Source organism: Monodelphis domestica, chromosome 5, assembly GCF_027887165.1.
Source record: "Monodelphis domestica isolate mMonDom1 chromosome 5, mMonDom1.pri, whole genome shotgun sequence".
NCBI classification, from domain to species: domain Eukaryota; kingdom Metazoa; phylum Chordata; class Mammalia; order Didelphimorphia; family Didelphidae; genus Monodelphis; species Monodelphis domestica.
Genome location: NC_077231.1, coordinates 324,054,340 through 324,067,775, shown reverse-complemented (window position 1 = coordinate 324,067,775; position 13,436 = coordinate 324,054,340).

The window sequence follows — 13,436 nt, the reverse complement described above, 5'->3', positions numbered from 1 at the left end:
TCACCTCCTGCTCCAGAATTGACAGGTCCCACTGAGATTTGGGAGATCATACTGATCTTGGTCCTCCCTGCCCCACTCGCTCCCTAGTCCTGGAGCCAGGAAATGGATTCATATTCCCTGATGTGACTCAGTATTCCCAAGAACATGGAGTTAAGTTTTTATTCCATGTATGACTTTTCTGTATGGGCTAGTTCTGTCCTTCTATTCTGCTGGGCCAGAATATAACTTCACATGCCCAATTATTGAAGCTGGCCTTAAACTGTGCCCCAGAAACTCACTCTGTGGCCCCTGTACTGCTAACTCTGAATTTCCTCCACTCCCTGGCTAGGCGGCTTTCTGACCTGTTAACAGTCATGCAGCTTTTCCTAGGTGACCCCATTCTTTCCAATCTCTTTTACTTCCTGATCTGGTAGTTTTCCCAAGGACTAGCTAGTCCTTCACCAACCTCCTCCCTCTTGGGAAGATACATAATTTGAAGTCTCTTCCGATTTCCTTGTCCCTGGCATTTCTGGAGATATTTTCAGATATCTGAAAAGGGGGAGTCTGTTGGAAAAAGCAGATTTCTCTACAATAACTATTCATGCTGCCATTTGAACTGGAAGTAAATCTCATTACCTCCTTTATTTAACTCTCTATAATAGCCTTAGAATGAAGAGTCCACAGTATTTGAGTTTTAGAACTTGAAGAGTTCTTAGTTATTGTTCTGGATTCTTTTACTGAAGAACAAAGGGAAGAAAAGAAGCCAAAGCACTCCAACAAGTTTCCCAAAGTCATCTACCTATCAAGCAACAATACTCTAACTGGAACTCAAACCATCTGACTCTCCATCCAATAATACCTATACTGTACCTTGCTATCTGTTTGACTATAGCACAGGGAGAAGATATAAAACATTAAAAATCTAGAAGAATTTGAAGAAACAACTGACATTGGAGACATGTAGTGTAGGCCTGTCACTTGATCCTAGCCATCCTCAGAGATATCAGGAGATTCTAAATAATCATATCTATTAGCACTGACTAACTTTGTATTTTCTCTTGTTCAACTCTGGTCCAGGATTATTTTTTATTCAAAACATGATACTAAAATAATCCCCCAGAAAATCATGGGATAAAAATTTACATCCCCAAACTGGGTATTTTCTTATCTGCCTAGATTGTCATCGATGAATATTTATCACAAGCTTTAGAGGATCCAATTCTTCCCTCCTATCTCATTTACATACCAAATGTTTGTTTGTACAGAGGAATAAGACCTATAAGTTTCCTTTTCCCAAGAGGAGTGACCCACCGCAGGCACAACCCCTGGGGTCATTCCCTGGGAATAAAGCCTTTTACTAATGAGAAATTCCTGATTCTGTTTAAGTTCACTAAAGGCATATTTTTAATGATTGTTTCGCCATTTTACTGATTGAGAGGTCATTCCCAAAACCTCCAAGGCATGAACTAACTATCCAATAATCTACATTTCGCTTCTCTCTCCTCTCTTTCCCCACACTTAGAATCTCAGCTCCTCAGTAGACTGCATTGCTCTTGAAGAAATAAAGGCTCACAAATTTATAAGAATACAAAACATTCCCCAATTTACAAATGGTCAAAGGATATCACCAGGCAGTTCTCAGAGGAAGAAATTAAAACTATCTATAGTCATTTGAGGAAATGTTCCCAATCACCATTGATGAGAGAAATGCCAATGAAAACAATGCTGAGATACCACCTCACACCCGTCAGAGTAGTTAATGTGACAAAAAAAGGAAAATGACAATGTTGGAAATGATGTGGGACCATTGTACCAATAATGGCACTTTTGATGGAACTATGAACTGGTACAGTCTTCTGGAGAACGATATGGAACCATGCCCACAGGGCCATGAGCCTATGCATATCCTTTAACCCAGGATTATCACTACTGAGATAAGGGGAAAGGACTTACTTGTTCCAATATATTTTTAGCAGCTCTTTTTTAATAGCAAAGAATTGGAAACTGAGGGGAGACCAATTAATTGGTGAATAACTGAACAAGCCATGGTATATGGTTGTAATGGGAAACTATTGTGCCATAAGAAATGATGAACTGGCTAAGTTCAGAAAAATCTGGAAAGACTTATATGAACTGATGCAATGGAGTGAGAAGAACCAGGAGCACCATGTATATGGTGACAGAAATATTGGAGGATGATCAACTATGAAGAAACTATTACCAGCAAAACAAAATTCCAATATAACCTCAAGAGAATCATGATAAAAACAAAACAAAAAACAAAACAACTATCCACAGCCAAAGAAGGAATTGTTAGAATCTGATTGCAGACCAAAGCAAGCTATCCTTCACTTTGTTTCCTTCATGACTTTTTTATTCTGTATGTGATGTCTTCAGTTACAATTTGGGAAATATGGAAATATGTATTGCTTGAAAGCACTGATATTAGATATAAGACTATCACCTCAGGGAGGTGGGGAGGGAGAGAATAGAAATCACAAAATGTCAGAAAACAATTATAAAAATCATTCCTACATGTAATTAAAAATAAAATTTTATTTTAAAAAAGAAACAAAGATTTATGACAGGGAAAATATAGAGATATATTGAGATCAACAAATACTTTGGGGAAATACTACCTAGAGTACTTTAAAGAACGCATTATCCATTCATTGGGGGTGAGGGAGTTACAAAACACATCATTCCCAAAAAAGCATTAATTTTTTTCTTTAAAATATAGGACTGGTTAGATGCATTTAAATAAAAATTCTTAAAATCTTCTAATTAAGATTAATGCCCAAATTATCCTACAGAAATTCCATTTGCATACACAATACACTATCAATTTTGAGCTGTTTGTTCTGTCTTGCTTGCTTTGTCCTAGTTACTGAAGGATCACTATAGAAGATTCGTCAACCTCCTGGAGAAATACAAGAGATCTCTTAGTATCACAGGAACCCCCTGTCATTTGTTCTTTAACTAACCAATTTTATAGAATCATATTATTGAACTTCTAATTAATTTTTGAATTGGCTCTCCATGTACCCTTACTGATTATTATTTTTATTGAATTATGATCTGAAAAGGTTGCATTTATTATTTCTGCTTTTCTGCATTTGTTTGCCATGTTTTATGCCCTAGTACATGGTCAATCTTTGCGAATGTACCATGTGCTGCTGAAAAGAAAGTGTATTCCTTTTTGTCCCTATTTATTTTTCTTCATGTATCTATTAACTCTAATTTTTGTAAGATTTCATTCACATCTCTTACCTCTTTCTTATTTTTTTTTATTTGACTCATCTAGATTTGATAGTGGTAAATTCAGGTCTCCCACTAGTATAGTTTTACTATCTATTTCCTCCTTCAATTCCACTAGTTTCTCCTTTAGAAATGTGGATGCTGTACCATTTTTGAGTCCTACTACCCCCTTCCATTTGTATGGTAAATTGTTGGCCATCTTTCAATGAGTATCAAGTAGATACTCACAAATCTTGTAGAAACCTTAGGTTTCCTTTGGGTGGAAACTCATTCTGTCCATGTAGATCACTATAACTTATATTCTTAAAGAGTAGCTTAGCACATTGTCTGGCCAAATGGATGGTTAATATATATTTATTGGCTGAGGGAGGCACAAAGAAGGAAGGCATTAGCACTTGGGGGTAGATCACTGGAAAATGTGGAATTCGTGCTCCATCTATGAGGAAGACAAGTTAGCTAGAAATGCCTTGTTGAAGTGGGAAAGTATAACATGCATTGGGGATATCTCTTCATCCACTCTGCCATAAAGGTCATGCCAATTAAGTCTCTAGTGGTTTAATGTACCGAAGTATGCTTGATTAATAAAAAACAACAGGAAAAAATTCTGATATCTCATCCAATTCAACTAAACTGAATCAACATGTAAGCTGGTGGTACTGGGACAAGATATTCATATTTTGGTGCTGGTTCAACAGAGAATCCCACGTTAAAGCATAAGAAATGTTGTAGGGTAAGAAAAAAGGTTTTATTTCTATCTGTATTTATATTAATTTTGAACTTTATTCCTGGATAAAGAAGAGTATTTGCCTGATCAGAATCACCTCACCAAGAAATCTGTCTCAAAGTGAAGGGGGCTGACTTGGAAGGTAGTGAGAATCTCCTCCTTATAGGCTTTTAAGTAAAACCTGTCGGGAACGCTGAGAGGATGGATTTTTGTTCCAGGGTATGTTTCTTCAAGTATGGGATAGTGTGATTCCATCTTGTATTTGCATTTTTGTTAAGGATCATGAGGAAGCATGGTTAGGGGCAGTGGAGAGGAAAGAGAGATGAGGGAGAGAAAGGCCGACAAAATAGAAGGATGTGCAGATATGGTAGTTGGCTAAAGAAGCACTCAGAAGAAGTGACTCGTGGACAGAAAACTGTTCACCTTTTAAAATATTTACTTTTCAGTGTCTTTACATCTAGGACTTGACCAAGCCAAAATCCCAAGACCCCAGAGGCCTCTGAGACCAAAGGAGAACCTATTAGAGGCAAGATTAGAATTCAGGTCTTCAAAGCACCAAATCACACATTTTCCTATCTCATTTCATTCTTCAAAAATGGGACTATTTGGGGACAGCTAGGTAGCTGAGTGGCTAGAGAGTCAGGCTTAGAGACTAGAGGTCCTGGGATCAAATCTGGCCTTGGACACTTCCTAGCTGTGTGGCCATGAATAATTCACTTAACCCAAATTACCTAGTCCTAACTTCTCTTCAGTCTCAGAACCTATATTTAGCATCAATTCTAAGAGCAAAGCTAAGGGTTTTTTTTTATTATTTTTAATAGAACTATTTTTCTTCATGTGTAATTCTGACTGGATATGAACTCCAGAGAGCATCAGACAATCTTTTTCTTAAATGTTTCTCTATAAAGGAGGAATGGGCTGCTGTTGACATGGCTTATTCCTATTTAAGATTCTTGTTCCTTGCCTCAAAGGCTGTCTCAAATTGCTCCATCTATAAATGCCACAATCTACTTTGGTGGTAGTAGAGTACATTCTAATCTATAAATTATATATTATAATTATAATTTATATATTAAAATTTTTATACAGCATAAATTATAATTATTATCTAAAATTCAAAATACCAAAATTGTTCATTTTGATAAATGATGCTAAGGTTGAAGAACCACTTTCTACAGTGTATCTTTTAACAGCAAATAATATAAGCTAGGCTTGGAGAAAGACAAAGAAAAAGACAAAAGGATAACTATACCAGTTTGGGTAAGAGCTGCTCATCCTCACCCAGCAATGGGAAATTGCCTTCTTTCCTCTAGGCAGGACTTCTGTTTTTCCATATATAACACTGCACCCCCTTCACACACACACACACACACACACACACACACACACACACACACACACACACACCAGTGACACCACCTGGCTTCATGACATATATTGAAACCTCCCCAAATACCAGGTCCCTAGTCTCCCAGAAATTACCCCAAATATATTTATTTACAATTAAAATTTTGAAAAGTCAATATTCATTAATTAAAGAATAGTTGTGAACAAAGAACATCTGAGAAAGTCAGGACATCAGTAGCAGCTCTGATGCTAAATAGTAGTGTAACCTTAAACAAGTCATCTTAGCTATGTGGCCTCAGTTGCAGCATTTGTAAAGTGATCAGGGTGGAGTGGAAAGCCTCTGAGATGTCAGCCGTTGCTAGCCTTGTATTATTCTCTGATTGTAACCTGGGTTGCCTACTTAGTTGTGTGTAGTGATTGTTCTCAGTCAGGTACAGCCAGGCACAGATGCTCTAATTTATCATCAAGACAATTATTTTCATCACCAGAGAAAAATTTCAGATCCATTTCAAAGCAGTGCAGACTGGAGAGAAGATATTTACAATTTTTCCCCCTTGAAAAATTCAAATATTACTACCTGATGAGCAATAAATTCCAGATTATTGGTGGTTTCCATTCTTAAAATTTTAGAGATTCTCCAATAATGTTGTCACTTTATGACATTTGTGACCCCTTTTCTAATTTCTTTACCATCACAGGCTGCCTTAAATCACATTCAATGTGCCCTTAACTTCTTCCGCCCAAGACAATCACCCCCTCCAAACATTCCATCTGCTTCATAGCCACTGGAATAATTCTGCAGCTGGGAGAAAATCAATTCAATAAGGATTTTATAATAGGACTCCTTACTGTTTAAAATGTGGTCTATTCAATATGGGAAACTATGTGGATTCATACAAGTAAAAGGGAAAAGCTTATTTCAAAGGCTGAACCACATGACTTGGCTACTGTTCCTTTTGAGAGCCATGCATTAGTCTTTGTGTAAGAAAAAGGGTTCACTCACATTCGGACAAAACACAGCCCTCAAGAAAAATGCAGAATGGTGAGTCATGCTAGAGGTATTCAGAGGAAATGCCTGTGAAGTGGAGAGCATCACTTAGAATTCTTTCTTTGGTTTATGTGTTGTTAAAATATCATACTCCAGATCTGCCTAAATTTACCCTGGGGATGTTAATTGATGAGATCCTTTGATGAACATCCTCTGATCAGGTTCTCCATTGGATACTTCTGTTTCTTCCAGATATGCTGATGAAGCCACATTAGAGGGTCATGATGAACTCCTCCTAGACTGAGGTCAAGCTTAAGCTGGTGTTATGATGGATGATGTAGACACATTCTCTAAAAGACTGAGGTTTGGTTTGGCTGCCAAACATCCCCCTCAGCCAAGAGGGAGGGATCTAATTAATATCTATTATCTTGGCACCCTCCCTAGCCAATTGGATAACATTTTCCACTAAGCCAAGGGCTAGGGAGAAGTCTAGTAGCTTGGGTACCCAATAGAGGGAAAATGGACATGAGTTTGGCATGTTGTTGTGAGCTCTCATGACAATAGGACTAACCAGTAACTTTGGTTCTAAGGCTTTACCTCTGTAGTGAGTTCAAATCAATAAATTTTCCTAAAGCATTATATTTTGTTTTACCTCAAAGCCCTATATTAGGTAGAGATAAATTAATCAAATAACCAAACAATCTCAGACTTGGACAGGACAACAAATTCCAATTATTCCAGCTCATATTTACACCAATATCCCCATCATGATATACTTGAGAAGTGGTCATCCACTCTTTGCTTAAAGATCTATCCATGTACTGCCAGAGGAAACAGAAAGGAAGTGGAGGGAGACACAAGGGTATTAATGAGACTAAATTTCTGCTCTTGCAAGACTGAAAAACTAGAAGATTCTTATGTCACTGATTTTATTGTTCATGTCAATGTTTTTATTATCTAACACTCACTCATTCCTCCCAGAAATCTAAGGAGGAGTTCTTTTTCTCTATAGTTTCACTACAGGAAACTTCAGGAGGCATCCAATCTAACCTGTATATGAAAAAAATCATCTAATGCATATGGTAAGATGGTCATCAAGTCTTTGTAAGTCAATGACTACAACCAATTAACCAGCATTCATTAAATTCCTATCATATGCCAGGCATTTTGCCAATATCTGGGGATATGAAGTAAAGAAAATAAGGGGGCCAACATGGCCCTTTGTCTTCAAGGAACTCATTCTAGTAGAGGGCTAGAAATATTGTACTTATGTATATCTTACATGTACATAATTTTACAAATGAGGTACAGACAGAACAGAGCTATAGTAAGGTAGGAATGATGGAAGGCACTAACAGAAAGTAGGATTTGATTTGTGTTCTGAAGAATGTCAGGGAAACCAGGAGATGAGCGTTAGAGAAAGAGGACAACCAGTACAAAATAGAGATGCTGTGTTGTGTTTGAGGAATTACAAATAGGCCAGTGAGGCTGAATTATACAGTTCATGAAAGGAGAATCAAATTTAAGAGGATTTCAAAGGTAGGGAGGGGGCAAGTTATAAAGGGCTTTAAATGCCAGAGAACTTTATATTTGATCCTAGAACTAACAGGGAACCACTGGAATTCTTTAATGGGAGAGGAGTGAGATAGTCAGACCTGTTCTTTGAAAAAATCTTTTTGGCAGCCAAATTGAGGGTGAATTAGAATGGAAAAAGACCTCTTAGCAGGTGATTTCAACAGTATATGTCAGAGGTAATGAAATTCTCCATCTAAGTTGTAGCTTTCTGAGTGGAGAAGTGGTTGTGTAAGAGGTAGAAAGGACAAGACTGAATATGTCAGGTGTGCGAGAATGAAGAGGTGAGGTTGTGAACCTGAATGATTTCTGAGATAGTGGCCCCCTTAACAGCATTAGGGAATTGGGGAAAGGGAGAAGTTTTAGGGGAAAGATAACTAGTTCTGTTTTGACCATATTGATTTTGAGATAAATACACAGAACATCCAGTTTAAAATGTCCAAGTTGGTCATGTTGAATTGGAGGTCAGAATAGAGGATATATGTACATGTCTATGGTAATATAGACATATATGTATGTGTATGTGTACATGTGTGGGTATAATATGCATGTATATACCTATATATCCCATTAAAAAGTTTAATACTCTAAATCTGTGAAAACAACAATGACTTAGCAATGATTTTTGTGGTTATCTGTATCATTGTCATTCAAATCACAGTCTTCTTCACCAACAATATTAATCATGTTGCTTACCATGTAGGAGGGAAAATGAAAGGGAAAGAGAGGATTTTATTTATTTTTTCCATTTGATTAAGTTTATTTGGTCAACTTAGAACATTATTCCTTGGTTACAATAATCACATTATTTCCCTCCCTCCCTTCCACCCACTCTTCCTGCAGCTGACATGCAATTTCATTGGGTATTGCTTGTGTACTTGATCAGAACCCATTTCCATGTTTTTGTTTACACCAGGATGTTCATTTAGAGTCACCTCCATATCCCTTCGACCCATGTATTCAAGCAGTTGTTTTTCTTAGGTGTTTTTGCTCCCACTGTGATTCCTCTGAATGTGAATAGTGGTTTTCACGTTGGTTCCTCCAAGTTGTTCAGGGTCACTGCATTGCCACTAATGGAGACGTCCATCACATTCAATTGTACCACAGTGTATCAGTCTCTGTGTACAATGTTTTCCTGGTTCTGCTCCTCTCATTCTGCATCAATTTCTGGAGGTCATTCCAGTCTCCATGGAATTCCTCCACTTTATTATTCCTTTGAGCACAATAGTATTCCATCAACAACAGATACCACAATTTGTTCAGCCATTCCCCAATTGATGGGCATCCCCTCATTTTCCAATTTTTTGCCACCACAAAGAGTGCAGCTATGAATATTTTTGTACATGTCTTTTTCCTTATTATCTCTTTGGGGTACAAACCCAGCAGTGCTATTGCTGGATGAAAGGGCAGACAGTCTCTTAGTGCCCTTTGGGCAGAGTTCCAAATTGCCCTCTAGAATGGTTGGATCCATTCACAACTCCACCAACAATGCATTAATGTCTGGACTTTGCCACATCCCCTCCAGCATACATTACTTTCCTTTGCTGTCATGTTAGCCAATATGCTAGGTGTGAGATGATACCTCAGAGTTTTGATTTGCATTTCTCTGATTATTAGAGATTTAGCACTTTTTCATGTGCTTGTGAATAGTTTCAATTTCTTTAACTGAAAATTGCCTATTTATGTCCCTTGCCCATTTATCAATTACAAAATGGCTTGATTTTTTTGTTCAATTGGTTTTGCTCTTTATAAATTTGAGTAATTAGATCTTTGTCATAGGTTTTTATAAGGAAGATTATTTCCCAATTTGTTGTTTACCTTCTAATTCTGGATGCATTAGTTTTATTTGTAAAAAAAACTTTTTAATTTGATGTAATCAAAATTCTTGATTTTACATTTTATGATTTTTTTTCTAGCTCTTGAATGGTTTTAAAGTCTTTCCTTTCCCAAAGATCTGACAAGTATGCTATTCTGTGTTCACCTAATTTGCTTATAGTTTCTTCCTTTATAGTCAGTTCATTCACCCATTCTGAGTTTATCTTGGTGTAGGGTGTGAGATGTTGATCTAAAAGTAATCTCTCCCATATTGTCTTCCATTTTTCCCAGCAGTTTTTATCAAATTTGGTCCCCAAAACTTGGATCTTTGGGTTTGACAGTTTTTGACTGTCTTGCTGAGTTTATTTACTCCAAGTCTATTCCACTGATCCTCCTTTCTGTCACTTAGCCAGGACCAAATTGTTTTGATAACCACTGCTTTAAAGTATAGTTTGAGGTCTTACACTACAAGTCCTCCTTCATTTGCATTTTTTTCATAATTTCCCTGGACATCCTTGATCTTTTGTTCTCCCAAATGAACTTTGTTATTTTTTTTCTAATTCAGTAAAAAAGTTTTTTGGTAGTTCAATGGGTATGGCACTAAATAAGTAAATTAATTTGGGTAGGATTGTCATATTTATTATGTTAGCTCTTACCATCCATGAGCAATCAATGTTTTTCCAATTGTTTAGATCTAGTTTTAATTGTGTGGAGAGTGTTTTGTAGTTGTGTTCATATAGTTCCTGTATTTGTCTCTGCAGATAGATTCCTAAGTATTTTATATTGTCTAGGGTGGTTTTAAATGGAATTTCTCCTTCTGATTCTTGTTGCTGAAATGGGTTGGAGATATATAGAAATGCTGATGACCTATGCAGGTTTATTTTGTATCCTGCAACTTTGCTAAAACTGTTGATTGTTTCGACTAGTTTTTGGTTGATTCTCTAGGATTCCTTAAATAAACCATCATATCATCTGCAAAGAGTGATAGCTTGATCTCCTCATTGCCAATTTTAATACCTTCAATTTCTTTTTCTTCTCCAATTGCTACTGCTAGTGTTTCAAGTACAATGTTAAATAATAGAGGTGATAATGGGCATCCTTGTTTCACTCCTGATCTTATTGGGAAGGCTTCTAGTTTATCCCCATTGCAGATTATGTTTGCTGATGGTTTTAGATATATACTATTTATTATTTTTAGGAAAGGTCCTTCTGTTCCTGTACTTTCTAGTGTTTTCAATAAGAATGGGTGTTGTATTTTATCGAAGGCTTTTTCTGCATCTATTGAGATAATCATGTGATTTCTGTCAGTTTCCTTATTAATAAGGTCAATTATGCAGATGGTTTTCCTAATATTGAACCATCTGTGCATTCCTGGTATCAATCCTACCTGGTCATAGTGAATAACCCTTGCGATGACTTGCTGGAATCTTTTTGCTAGTATCCTATTTAAGATTTTTGCATCTATATTCATTAGGGTGATTGGTCTATAGTTTTCTTTCTCTGTTTTTGACCTGCCTGGCTTTGGGATCAGTACCATGTTTGTGTCATAAAATGGATTTGGTAGAACTCCTTCTTTGCTTATTCTGTCAAATAGTTTGTATAATATTGGAATTAGTTGTTCTTTGAATGTTTGATAGAATTCATTTGTGAATCCATCTGGACCTGGGGATTTTATCTTAGGGAGTTCTTAGATGGCTTGTTCAATTTCTTATCCTGATATGGGGTTGTTTAGATAATTTATTTCTTCCTCTGTTAGTCTAGGCAATTTATATTTTTGTAAGTATTCATCCATATCACCTAGATTGCCATATTTGTTGCCATATAATTGGACATAGTAGTTTTTAATGATTGCCTTAATTTCCTCTTCATTAGAGATGAGGTTTCCCTTTTCATCTTGGATACTGTCAATTTGGTTTTTTTCTTCCCTTTTTTAAGTTAGACTGACTAGTACTTTGTTTATTTTATTTGTTTTTTCAAAGTACTAGCTTCTAGTCTTATTTATTAAATCAATAGTACTTTGACTTTCAATTTTATTAATTTCTCCTTTGATTTTTAGGATCTCTAACTTAGTCTTCATCTGAGGATTTTTAATTTGTTCGCTTTCTAGTTTTTTAATTTGCATGCCCAATTCATTGACCTCGGCCCTTCTTAATTTGTTAATATATGAACTCAAGGATATAAATTTCCCTCTGAGTACTGCTTTGACTGCATCCCACAGGTTTTGAAAAGATGTCTCATCATTGTTATTTTCTGCAATGAAGTTATTAATTTTTTCTATGATGTGTGCTTTAACTAACCGGTTTTGGAGAATTGCATTGTTTAATTTCCAATTATTTTTTTATTTACCTCTCCATGTACCCTTACTAATTATTTTTTTCATTGCATTGTGATCTGAGAAGGCTGAATTTATTATTATTTCTGTCCTTTTGTACTTGTTTGCATTGTTTTTATGCCCTAATACATGATCAATTTTTGTGAATGTAACATGTGCTACTGAAAAGAAGGTATATGACTTTTTGTCCCTATTTATTTTCTCTGCATGTCTACTAACTCTAATTTTTCTAAGATTTCATTCACTTCTCTTACCTCTTTCTTATTTATTTTTTTGGTTTGATTTATCTAGTTCAGATAGAGGAAGGTTCAGGTCTCCCACTAGTATAGTTTTTCTATTTCATCCCTGAGATCTACTAGTTTCTCCTTTAGAAATTTGGATGCTATGTCATTTGGTGCATACATGTTGAGTACAGATATTTCCTCATTGTCTATACTGCCTTTTATCAGGATGTAATTACCTTTCCTATATCTTTTAACTAGATTTAATTTTACTTTGGCTTTGTCAGATATCCTGATTGTGACTCCTGACTTCTTTTTATCAGTTGATGCCCAATAGAGTTGGCTCCATCCTCTTACTTTCACCCTACGCTTATCTACCTTCCTCATGTGTGTTTCTTGCAGACAACATATGGTAGGTTTTTGGGTTCTAATTGACTCTGCTATTCACTTGCATTTTATGGGTGAGTTCATTCCATTCACATTCAGAGTTATGATTACTAGCTGTATTTCCCAGCATTTTGATTTCTATTCCTGGTTCTACCTTTTCTTCTTTCACTATTTCCTTTTACACCAATGTATATTTTTAATCAGTCCCCCTAGTTCCCACCCTTATTTTACTTCCCTTTCTACCCCTCCCTTCTTCCCCCCCTTATTTTTTCCCTATAGTCTTTTTTAAATTACCCCCACACACACTCTCTCCCTCCCATGTACTGCTTCCCTCCCCACCTGTCCTTTTGTTACCCTTCTACTCCCCTATAGTGCACAAATCTATTCTCTGCCCCAATGGAGTGGATTGTTATTCCCTCTTTGTGTCAATTTTAAAGCACGTAAAAGTTGAGTATTTCTATCTTCAACCTCTTTACCCTTCCAGTGTATTGATGTTCTCCCCCCTCCCACCATTAGCTTCTTTGTGGCATATAAATTTACCTCCATTTGTTTCTTTTCCCATTTCTTTTAGATTAACCTTTTTTACCTCTAGTTGTACATATATATATATATATATATATACATGTATATGTATTTATGCATGCATATATCTATATACTTATTTATGTCTTTTCCTTTCTTTCTATAGAGTTTGTCACTGTTCCCTCTAAGTGTAATTCTTCTAGCTGCCCAGGTGATAACAACAATTTTTAAGAGTTACCAATGACCTCTTTTCTTATAGGGATATATAACATTTTAACTTATTGAGTCTCT